Source organism: Puma concolor, chromosome C1 (genome assembly GCF_028749965.1).
Source record: "Puma concolor isolate L17-30 chromosome C1, mPumCon1.1.hap2, whole genome shotgun sequence".
NCBI lineage: Eukaryota > Metazoa > Chordata > Mammalia > Carnivora > Felidae > Puma > Puma concolor.
This window is the reverse complement of record NC_141674.1, coordinates 194,157,594-194,169,801: the sequence shown is the minus strand read 5'-3', so window position 1 is coordinate 194,169,801 and position 12,208 is coordinate 194,157,594. Positions and strand designations below refer to the sequence as shown.

The 12,208-nt window shown below is 41.7% G+C and overlaps 1 long non-coding RNA gene across 1 annotated transcript in view; it reads left to right on the top strand.

Annotated features, from left to right (window-relative positions):
* The window catches only part of LOC147578643 (uncharacterized), a 40,975-nt gene extending 30,619 nt beyond the window's left edge, over positions 1 to 10,356 (top strand). Inside the window, exon 3 of the long non-coding RNA XR_015255477.1 lies at positions 10,207 to 10,356. This is a non-coding gene — a long non-coding RNA (uncharacterized LOC147578643). The remainder of the gene's footprint in view (positions 1 to 10,206) is intronic.
* Positions 10,357 to 12,208: the final 1,852 nt, after the last annotated feature.

Genomic DNA, 12,208 nt, shown 5'->3' with positions numbered 1-12,208 from the left:
AAGTGGCACGGTGCTCCCCCCCACCCCCACCCCCTTCTTTTGCTTTCAATCCAATCTGGCTTCTCCCAAGTGAGTTATTAATATGGGACACAGCCTGGCTTCCTCCCTTCTGTCTCCTCATATAAATCCAACTAATTAATTTACTTTAACAAGAGGAATCTTTTTCTATCTCTCCCAATCTTCATCGCTCAGCTTAGATTCTCATGATTCAAACACAAGACACGCAGCTGTAATAATCACACACAGAATCTTATCTGGATTATCAGATCTGCTGTCAAAAACTTGGTGGGTGGGAAGGAATCTTAAATAAAGGGACTATCGAATGAAAAGACAGGTTAACTATCAGGTGAAGGCTGGAATTCACATTCCGTCCGGTCCAATTAATGAAAGTGGAAAGTATCCTGCGTGTGCTGGAAATCTGACAACGTGAAGAGGTGTACAAATGGTGTTTGCAAAGCCCCGCGACATTGAGTTCATTCAGCCACCATAGAATGGTGACGTGACAAGGCCTCCTCCCAAACGATCAGTTAAATTTTGTGTCCCCTTTCTGTGTATGAATGGAAAACCCACCCCAACACGCCATTTTAGGAAACTACTCCCCCCCCCCATAGACGTCCCCCCCGCCCCCGAGACAATCAGGGCTGTGTTGGGGTCAGCATTGCCCTGTTTTCTGGGACAGTGGCAGCACCCACAAGGTCAATGAGGTTGATCTCGCAGGGGAAATTCAGGTCAGAGGACAAAGGTAAGGGCAATCCTAGGGGAGGCAGGAAGGTGTAGGACAGATTTCCCATGTGAATGAGGATGGGTGGACCTTCCCAGATCATTCCTTAGAGCTCCTTTCATTCTTTCCTTGGTGCTGCAAGGGATTTTCTTTCTTTGTGGAAAGTGTCAGTGCCTGTCTTTCAAAAGCCAAAAAAAAAAAAAAAAAAAGTAAAAAAGAGGATTTGCAAAAACAAGCGCCATGCTGCCCATTTGCACATTGGTGCAGAGGGAGAAGTCAGGAACTGCTAATGAATGTACCAGCTGTGTGTGGAAAATCAGCCAAGCTTGGGCTTTGGGCTTTTTATGTCTCTGCGGAGATCCCGATTCTAGACTGCCCGTGAGAAACATGAGCATGGCTTCAACCACAACGTGAATAACGAGTAAAGGTAACAAAGGTGAGGCTATCCTGAAATACTAGTTGAAACCGAACCCCGTGTCGAGGAAAAGCAGCTATCATTCTGTTATCACTTTCTGATTTGGTAACAACTTAAAGCCAGGCAAAACCCTTCTCTTCTTCTTAGGACCCGAGACTTGAATTCCCCTTTCTTAGATTTGAGGACTGGGAAGTTTAGTTGTTTTTTAAAGGTATGTTCCCTGTTTTCCTCTCTTTCTCTGTCTCTCTCTTCTCTCTCTGTCTCTATCTCTCTGTTTCTGTCTTGGTCTCTTCCTCTCTCTCTTCCCCATTCCCTACTCACCCCCCAGCCCCGATCCCTCCCCGACTTCTTCTCCCTCCTTCTCTTTTTTTCTCTTCATCTTCTTTTTCTCTCTAGATTTATTGAGGTGTAATTGACAAAATTATAATACATTTAAGGAATACGGCATGATGGTTTGCTATACATATACGTTGTGAAGCGATTCCCACCATGGAGCTAATTAACACATCCATCACCCCATATACTCACCTTTATTTTGGTGAGAACCCTTAAATTCCACTCTCTTAGCAAATTTCAATTATACAATTCAGTATTATCAACTGTAGTCATCATGTTATACATTAGATATTCAGACCTCACTCGTAACTGAAAGTTTGGGTCCTTCTATCAGCCTCTCCCTACTTCATTCTTCACACCAGACCAGCCTGCCCACCACCCACACCAGACCCTGACAACCACAATCCTAGTGTGTTTCTATGAGTTCAATCTTTCTTTTTTTTTTTTTTTTTTTATGGTCCACCACTAAGTGATACTATGCAGTATTTGTTTTTCTTATCTGGCTTATTTCACTTAGCATAATGCCCTCCAGTTTTATCCAGGTCACAAATGGCAAGGTTTCCTTTTTTTTTTTTTTTTTTAATGGATGAATAATATCAAACTGTACACATATAGCACGCATTCTTTATCCATTCATATGTCGACTGACACTCGGGTCGTTTCCATACCCTGGCTATTTCCAAACCTTGGCTATTGTGAATAATGCTGCAACTGACAGGGGAACACAGATATCTCTTTGAGACAGCGATTTTGTTTCCTTTGGAGACATACCCAGACATGGGATTGCTGGATCACATGATAGGTCTATTTTTATTTTCTTGAGGAACCTTTGTGCTATTTTCCACAGTGGCTGCACCAGTTTACATTCCCACCAATAGTATGCAAGGATTCCCTTTTCTCTACATCCTCACCAGCATTTCCTCTCTTTTTGATAGTAAACATCATAACAGGTGTGAGGTGATATCTCACTGTAATTTTGATTTGCGTTTACCTGCTGATTAGTGATATTAAACACCTTTTCATGTACCCGTTGGTCATTTGTATGCCTTCTTTAAAAAAAATGTCTATTCAGGTCCTTTGCCCACTTTTTAACTGGTTGTGAGTGGTTTTTGTTTTGCTTTGCTTTGTTTTGAATTATATGAGTTTCTTATGTATTTTGGATATTAACCCCTTATCTATTGGATATGTGGTTTGCAAATATTTCCTCCCATTCCATAGGTTACCTTTCCCATCGCTGATGGCTTCTCTTGCTGTGCAGAGGCTTTTTAGTTTGGTAGAGTGCCATATTTTTCTTTTTGCTTTGGTTGCCTTTGTTTTGGTTGCAAATCCAAAAAAATTGTTGCCATCATCAATTTCATGGAGTTTACCAATTGTTTTCTTCTAGGAGTTTTATGGCTTGAGGTCTTACGCTTAAGTTTAATCCATTTTGAGTGCTTCTGTGTATCATGTAAATAGGGGTCTAGTTTCGTTCATTTCTTCCTTTTTAGTGCCAGAGATGACATATCTACTCTTTGACTGGAATAGATCAAAATCACACTGTGCGTGAACTTAGGGATGACTGCAAACTCGAGTATGTCCATAGTCACGTGCATATGTGAGGTGAAACATATGTTTCATCCTTTGTGCGGCTCTCCTGCACATTCACTTCTTTAATAATACTAGCCACTGTTTATTGAGCACTTAGTATGCACAGAGCACCGTAGTGAGAGCTTTGCATATACTTTCTCATTTAAGTGCAATTACTAAAACTAGGGAGAAGTGGAACATCTCCTTTCTGCATTTCAGTAATTCTTTATTAATGGATTTCTTCATAGATAGGATTATGCCACTGTGCCTAGCCTAAACCCACATGGTGACTGTTGCCAAGGATAAAGTCATTTTAGTGCATAAATATTATTCTCATTCTAGAGGAGGGAGAGCAAATACATTTTTCAAAACCACGAGTCCGTGCCCATTTGGAGGGACTTTGCTCACCAGGGACTTGGATGCTTCCAAGTGGATTAAATTATTTGCTCCCAAAGTTTGGTCTTGGGCAAGGTACCCCATCCATTGTGCTCTAATTTCCTCATTTGTAAAATGAGATTTAATATGAGTATATGTAAGGGGCTCAGAACAGCGCACGGCATATTGTGAACATTCGATGCATGTTAGCTGTTATCATTGTTATCATTATTAAATAATCACAACAACACGCGGATGAAGGTATTCTTAATCCCCATTTTATACATGGGGAAACTAAGGCAAAAGGATTTAACAGCTTGCCCAAGGTGATACAGCCAGTCAGTGATTGGAGGTAATAATTCTAACCTTATGTCATTCTCACTGGGGAGCTTGCAACTAAAATTCAATGGTACCACTCATTATGGAAAGTAAGGTCTGGTCATGGCTGTCTAGAATACAATTTCTTTCTCTTATAGGACACCTGAGCTGTGAAACCAGCATAAAATGTCCTGAAGAGTGGACACACGTCACACGAGAAGCATTTTCGATCCCTCTGGTAGAGAGGGAGTGCTTAATTACCATGTGCCACTGCTGTTAACCTCTGCAAATAAGTCTAATTATCACAGATTAATGAACAGAGCTTAGGCACATCTAAAGGGGCTTTGCTGAGGGGTTTTCATTTCTGCATTTCATTATCTCCATAAACGCTGTTGTTCCCCATGCACACGGTTATGGAACTTTTATTATTTTTTTAGCTGCGCTCTGTGGACTATCAACAACAGTGCCTGCGAAATAGCTCAGGGCAGGGATCGCTTTCCAGGAAATCTTCAGGAAGCCTGCAAGTTGGGTGGCTGCTGCTTCGCTGTTTACTGATGCATCATGCCACATTGGTTCATAGGGAATAAAGCTTAGACGGTTGCCAAGGAAACAGGCTGAGATTTTTGAAATATCTGAAACCATGGTGAAATTTCTAGGAAAAATCAATGTCTTAGTCAAGAGTCAGGTTAAGCCTTCTCTGCATCAGGGTGGGTAGCAACAATGCAGATACAGCTGGAAAGATTCATTCCTGTTTGCACCATGGCTTAAACCCACACACTCGATGTTGTGATTCTCAGAGAATGTTTTCTACAAATAGAAGTAATCGTGTTGGCTATCATCGTACCAGGAAGTGGCCATCATACTGGTCCTTAGAGCAGGGCTGAGTCTGGCAGCCATCTTTGAATGTGCCTGTGAGCTCAGAGAGTCCCTGGTGAGGACCTTGGAAATCCCAATGTCATATTGTGGCAAGAGAGCAGGCCGGCAGCTAGCAAAGGGCTTTAGCCATGCAGAGGCTGGGACCTAAGGAAGATCTTGGGCACAATCCACCAGACACGTTTCATTAATAAATGATTAGATTTGCAAATCTTGTCAGTAGAGATTGCTATCACAGAATTAATGAAATAAATAATGAAACATTTCCAGTGTTTCTGGCTGGCGCTCAGAGCAGAGTAGATCTCTGCCTTTGTTGCAATTTATGGCTGTCTCTTTGATCAACTCCTGGGGAGTTCAAGGAACGATTTTCCTGCTTCCAACACCCGCCTTCGGCTTTTAGGTTTGCCTTTTTTTTTTTTTTTTAAACTTGACTTTTCATATCATTTTGTACTTCAAACACAAAGGTTCCCCAGGATAATTTCAGATAAAGAAACCCAACAGGGTGAATAATCTGCAGTGAAGAAAATCTGAATCATACTTGAAGAAACAATCCATTTGACACTGGGTTAGGAAAGGGGTAGGGGAGGGATTTTGCTTACAAATGAACACAAAAAAGTTCACAATTTTATTTGAATGTCTCCATTTTGCACAGCCTAAAGCCAAGAGCATTTCCTGATCCAGAAGCAAACTAAGATGCCACCCAGTGTGGATAACCCAGCAGGCAGACAAAGCATATGTTCAGGACATTAGCAATGCAGGGGTAGCTCACATTTCTTTTGTTGAAAAAGGAAAAAAAAAAAACAAAACAGATTTTTCATATCTCAGAAAAAGTCTCAAAATAGTCGTGGAGAAAGCAGATCCTTATTGGGTTTCTTATACTTGTTTTCTGACTTAGTGTTATTTTGATGTGAATTCCTATTCAAGATTGGGGGGGTGGAGCCCCAACATCTATTCACTGTACGGAAACTTTAAAGGACTTCCCGGGATGGGATTTCATCCCTGACCCATACTGGTCATAAGGTGATACAGCCATTATCTCTACCCCTGACACTTTGGGTAATCTTTTAGAGATTGATACTGTATTATACTAGTATTGATAATCTACGTGGATTTTCAGCTCTCTCCCGCTGCAAACCCATCCAGCACATTAATGGGCACACAGACTCACTGTCTCTTGGAAATCACAGTGAGTCCAAAGGTTGGGGTTCTGATGGATTATCTGCTCCTGGGCTTATCTTCCTGAGAGCTGCTGTTGTGCTCCTTATTAGGTTTTGCCATTGGGCAAGTTACAATGAAATGAAGTTCAGATCCATCCAATTTTTAAAGATCCAATTTAAAAAGTACCTTAGAGTATCTTTATCTTTTCTAGTTTCATCCTGTGGCATGGCAATTCCATGGGCAGAACCCAGTGGACATTTCCTGTCTACATGATTTAGATCATTCCTTCTGGAACCAGATACCTTCCCAGTAGACAAAGCTTTGAAAAATTAGTGAGTTGCTCAGTTGAGGAGACAAAATTAATACTAAAATTATAAGGATCAGAACAAAGCAATAAGAACTTCCTTTAGGGCTCAGGGCTCAGAGAGGGGGTGTAAGGCGATAAGTGTTCTTATGGTGTAGTTTTAGGATACACCTTTTGCCTCATGTCCCACACTGGCCAGTTCTTTAATGGGAGTATGAACACAGAGTCGGTTCTACTCTCCAAGATGAAAAGTAGATTTTATTGTTATCAAATGATTTCTGCATTTGTTTGATTCTAAGATGCACCATTTTTTTTCAAATTTTCACATGATTTTTGAAGTCAGGAGGCATATCAAAATCATCATCAGCCTGGTCACAGTGGTGATGGGGCTCTCAGCACTATGCACACGGGTATTACAGTGTCCAGAATGGGTGCCAGCTACTGCAAAGGAAGTCCTGGAGGCAATAAGACTGACACTTGTTTTTTTTTAATTTTTGTTAATTTTTGAGAGACAGAGTGTGAGCAGGGGAGGGGCAGAGAAAGAGGGAGACACAGAATCCGAAGCAGGCTCCAGGCTCTGAGCTGTCAGCACAGAACCCGACACGGGGCTTGAACCCACAAACTGTGAGATCGTGACTTGAGCTGCAGTCGGACGCTCAACCGACTGAGCCACGCAGGCGCCCCTTCATCACCCACACTTGTAAGGACACAGAACATGATGTTGGTGGAAAATATGGACGTTGATGACAATGGGTAGGAAATAAAACAGAAACCACAGCTTGCAAAACCATAGTGACTGGCAAAGCAGACAAACTATACAGACCGTGATAGGCACAGCAAACCAAGTTGAAAGTGTTTTTTTTTTAATTTTTTTTTTTTAACGTTTATTTATTTTTGAGACAGAGAGAGACAGAGCATGAACAGGGGAGGGGCAGAGAGAGAGGGAGACACAGAATCCGAAACTGGCTCCAGGCTCCAAGCTGTCAGCACAGAGCCCAACGCGGGGCTCGAACTCACGGACCGTGAGATCATGACCTGAGCCGAAGTCGGACGCCTAACCGACCAAGCCACCCAGGCGCCCCAAGTTGAAAGTGTTTTAACATCAGCTTGTTCTGACCCATTCGCGCCTGGCTAAGATCACTGGCTTCCAGCGACTCCTCTCATTACAAATTCTGACCTGTTCTCACCCAACCCTCACTATCTTCTGCCCCAACCCACCTTATGATTACTGAAGACTTCCCTGAGCCCCACAAGTACCCTCCCCTGACTCCTCTTTTGAAAACACTGCTAAGACGCTATCAAGCTGGTGCGTTCTCTTGCTCAGCAAGTTTAATAAACCCAGTTTTGTGTGATCAGCAGTGTTCCACGGTGGTCTTGGTACAGAGCTCTGATAATTCAAAAAGAGATTCAGTAGAATCAGGCCCTAATGCTGAGAAGTTTGAGGAATACATTCAAGTATTTCTTTAACTTACATTTCCCTTTTGACATATGTACAAGAATGATCTATGATAAAATATGTATCTAATAAGTTTAGAAGAACTTTTGACACAGTATAAAATGAAGGACTGCAAGAAAGTATTGTGTTACCTACTTGTGTGTTGACATCAATGTTCCTTTCTTTTTTTTTTTATTTAAAAAAAAAATTTTTTTTTAAACGTTTATTTAGTTTTGAGACAGAGAGAGACAGAGCATGAACGGGGGAGGGTCAGAGAGAGGGAGACACAGAATCTGAAACAGGCTCCAGGCTCTGAGTTGTCAGCACAGAGCCCGACGCGGGGCTCGAACTCACGGACCGCGAGATCATGACCTGAGCCGAAGTCGGCCGCTTAACAGACTGAGCCACCCAGGCGCCCCAATGTTCCTTTCTTAGTGGCACATGAAATAATGGTTTATTTGTACAAGGGATGGCATTTTGCATTTGATAAAATACGGTAATAATAGCTAGCTAACTTATACTGGACATTTCTCATGAGCCAAGCACCGTGCTGAGTGCTTTACCTGCACTCATTTAATTCTTACAGCATTGCTAAGAGGTAGGTCACATGATTACCCACATTTTCTAGATATATAAACTGAGGTGCGGAGACAGTCCGTGGCTGCCTTGAAATACATGGCTAATATCTGGGGGAGGAGTTAGGGCTCAGGTCCAGGCAATGTGCCTCTGCTGGGCTAGCATAGGAGGGGAGAAATGGGGCACGCAGCACTATTTTCTCGAAAGTGGCAGAAAGCATTAATTAGAATGATAGTACTTGCACACGGCATGTACTAAATTTTGGGATTTGGGCTTTTAAGGGTAATACATTAGCCGGTTCTTTGGTGCTTCTGGAAGTAAAATTGTTTCCCTTGGGTATTTAAGAAAAGGTGCATTCAGAACCTAAAATATTTGCCAGTTTATTTCTCCTAGAAAAGAGAGTTCCTCGGTGTTCAAAGCCATATATCAGGGTTAAAAAACAAGCAACCAAATAAAAACAAACCCAGCACTGGGGTCATCCATTTAAGTCACTGCTTGACAGCTGTTCTGGGAATGGCTGTTGCCACGGGTTACTACGGAGCACTCAGCATTTCAGCCTTACCCATCACTTCCAGGCTGTGCTCCTGTCTCTCCGGAGAGACGACCCTTCCCTCCTTTCCCCACCCCACCCCCACCTTGGCAGCTCATATTAAAGATTGTTTTTTTCCTTTGAACGAGAAATGAAATAATAATATGCTGAAAATTCCCTAGCTGTTGCCTAGGGTATTCTCTGTCTTTGATGCTTTTGTTGCCCCGTTTTTCCTTGTAGATCACAGCATCAGCACCGCTTTTTCTAGAAACCTCAAAACAGGGTTCCAACCTGCTGCCTTCTGCGGGTGGAGCCACAATCAGGCATTGTCCATCAGTGAATGAACCAACCTAGATGTCCCTCAATTAATAAGTTCTTAATTGGATTCTTCAGATAGTTGGCCATGGCGGTGTATTTTCAGGACTTTTGTTGTCTTTGTTCTTCTTCTCCTTTTTTTTTTCCCTTTTAAACATTCTCCTCTTATCCCGTCAGCGCATTCACATATCCTTTTGACCAAGAGATTTGACCAAGATGCACCGATTTTCTTTCTGCCACCTACTTCCCATTCTTTCATTCTTTTCACACTGAAGGGTTCAGAAATCCATTAAAATGCCGGTTCATCCCTACCTTTTTCTGTTTTGCGAAAGGGGGCGGGGGCGCTTAGGGCCGCACGTCTTACTTAGGTAGTGCTATTCACTGGAAGCAGGCACGCAAAATACCAACCTTACATATAATCTACTAGGCTCATTGTATTCAACGTTCATGGTCACTAACGCCTTCAAAATCGTGAACCTGTATGTGTCCCCTATTACACTTACAAAAAAGGTAATTTGTGGAAAGTGCTTTGAGATTCTTCTAAGAAATTTAGGATATTAACGTTCCCTTGTTTCGGGTATTGGATAATGTTTAAGAACCGTAGCTTCCACCAATGCTTTGAGTCAAACCAAGGCTCATTAAATATGCGGTTGGCTTCTCTGACATCGTAGAAAAAGGAATTTGCTACCCATTACACTTTTTTTCCTTGCCTTTTCTTCCTATCACCTGCTCCCCCACCATTACTTTCTCGTCAACACATGCCCCTTTTCTATGGTTTGCTTATAGATTATTAAGAAAAAAGATGTAAACTCACAGGGAGGATTAAGGTAGACACAGCTGGTGTCAACGAAAACAGAGAGAAATGAAAGAGTATTGAGCCCGGCTGAATGGACAGCCCATGGGGCTTTCTCGTGACTCATCCTTGACCTTTACCCTCCCAAATCGCGCCTGAGGCAAGTAAACAGCTTTTCAAAGCAGACTACCTTCTGGGACACTTCGTACATTTTCATTTTAATCTCGTTGCAAAGTGGTCAAAAATAAATGTCCCCATGAAGAGAGGTACTACTGACAAAAGTTGAATTTAAAATGACATGGAATCACTCTGTTACCTATCACACAGAGGGTCCTAAACTGCTTAGCGGTTTATTCCAAATGAAAAGGAAAGGAAACCGTCTTCAATGAGCGTTTTAAACATCTCTGTACGATTCAAAATGGTTACATGGGCCTTTGAAAATATTGCCTGGAGGCATTATGGGTGATTTAAGTTTTTCTTTGTATTTTGCAGATTATCTATCTATAACGAGCAGGCATTACTTCTGTAATCCACAAAAAGACTTTCAACAGAAATGGCATTACAGTACAGATCTTTAAAATATGAAAATGCCACCCAATGAGTTATTTTTATAAATGACTGGAATAACGAAAACTATTTAATAATGTAGACAAAGTGTCATATGCCTAAGAAATCTTTGTCTGATAGAAAAGGTGAGTTAAAGATGGACTGGAATGTTCTTAGTAACCAGGTAAATATTATACCCAAAATTAAACAACTACTCTCCCTTTGTATATCACTCAGCCCAAAGACAAAAGAGGAAATGTTTCCACCACAACGGTCATCAGATACACTTAGCTGTGTGAAAAGAAACATAAGACCCCACATCATTTAACTTGTAAAATCTCAGTCAATACTTGACAACAAATGGGGTGATGTGTGGATAGAGGTCTGCAATCATCACCCCCACCCCACCCCACCCCCGCCATCTCATTTCCCGTGATTTTTTTCCACTTTATGTAATGTCCTAATGTGTTAAATATTGAAAATGTGGGTAAGGTAGTTTAATTAGCCCTCAGTGTCAATACAGAGAGATTAGGAAAACAGTCCTGTTTTCATGTTGTAGGAAAATGACTTCTAACAATCACCGTATCCAGTGAAGGGAAAACATACCCAAACAAAACAATAAAACTTAACTTCAGGTAAAGCAAACTGTTGAGAAATCGAATAGAGAAATGTGCTCCACGTGCTCGTGACACTAAATCCTAAACATCCAGCTTTTTACAGACTCGCAAATCAAATCGCTTTACGGTTAGGGGAGCGTTTAATACAGTGTGACCAGTTTAAAGTTAACATTTTGTATTCAGGATGATTAATGACACCATATTGTATTTCAATTACTACAAGATACTTCTCTGTAATAAACGATGGCAATAATATTCACATTAAGTCAATAAAAAGCATCTTCAAAGTGTGATGTATAAGTGCCATTATTATAGTATAAGTTGATCACATCATACAATGAATTATCAACAGTGTAACAGGAAATCTCTATACCAGAGCATATATTTTCATCTCAGTGCACAGGGAGTTTGGTGGAGAACCCTCATTAGGATTAATAGTAGTCAAATGAAAGCATTCACACACACTAGCAAGGGGACCATTCCTTCTTCCCCCAGCCTTCCTATACTCCATTCTCTGCCAACTGCATTTTTGCGGGTTCAAGGATGAGAAACCAACTTCTCAGAGCATTCAAGGCCAAAGGGAAATAGATGCAGCAAATGACTTAATGATTTATGTGGTAGAAAACCAATAGTTGGGGAAAACAAGTCCCAAACAGTAGGTGTTTCTTTTCCTAAAGGATCTGTCCACTTTAGGGAGAAATTTGCACACGCACCGGGAAACTTGGAGAAGCCTCTGAATGATAAATCCCCTCAGGGGTCACGTCTTTTTAAATTGCTCTGACTAGTGCCTGGTTGTAGAAGTGAGGTCATAGATGAGATGGCCCAGGAAGCTCAGGAAAGCAGGCTTAGGGGAGAGGGTAGGGTAAATAGATATTTTCTGCCCCCTCTGTCTGCCCTCCTGTCCTTCCCCACATGGTTTTAGCTGAGTTGGTCATTCTGAGGGGAAGCATCATTAGGATAGTATAGGGAGGGGCCAAGGCCATTGATCTGACTCCACAGCACTTCTAATTTGAAGCGACACCCTGTCTAGAGGGATGGTTGCAGGAGGAAGTGAGAATCAGACGAGGGAACAAGGCACAAATGTGCGGGGATAGTGATACTTGTCGGTAAAGCTGTCTCCTGCGTGCTTGGATAGACATGTAATTGTCTGGTTGCACTTCCATAATTGTTATGCACGAATATGATCTGCATACTAAAGAGAGGACAGCATGATCGCCTTGTCTTCTTGGACCATTAAAAAAAATTAGTTTTTTAAACAAAATTCTCTCTTGCGGGCCTCATGGTACCATAAGTCCAGGTAATTGCTGGTGATGTTGCAGAGTCAAATGAGT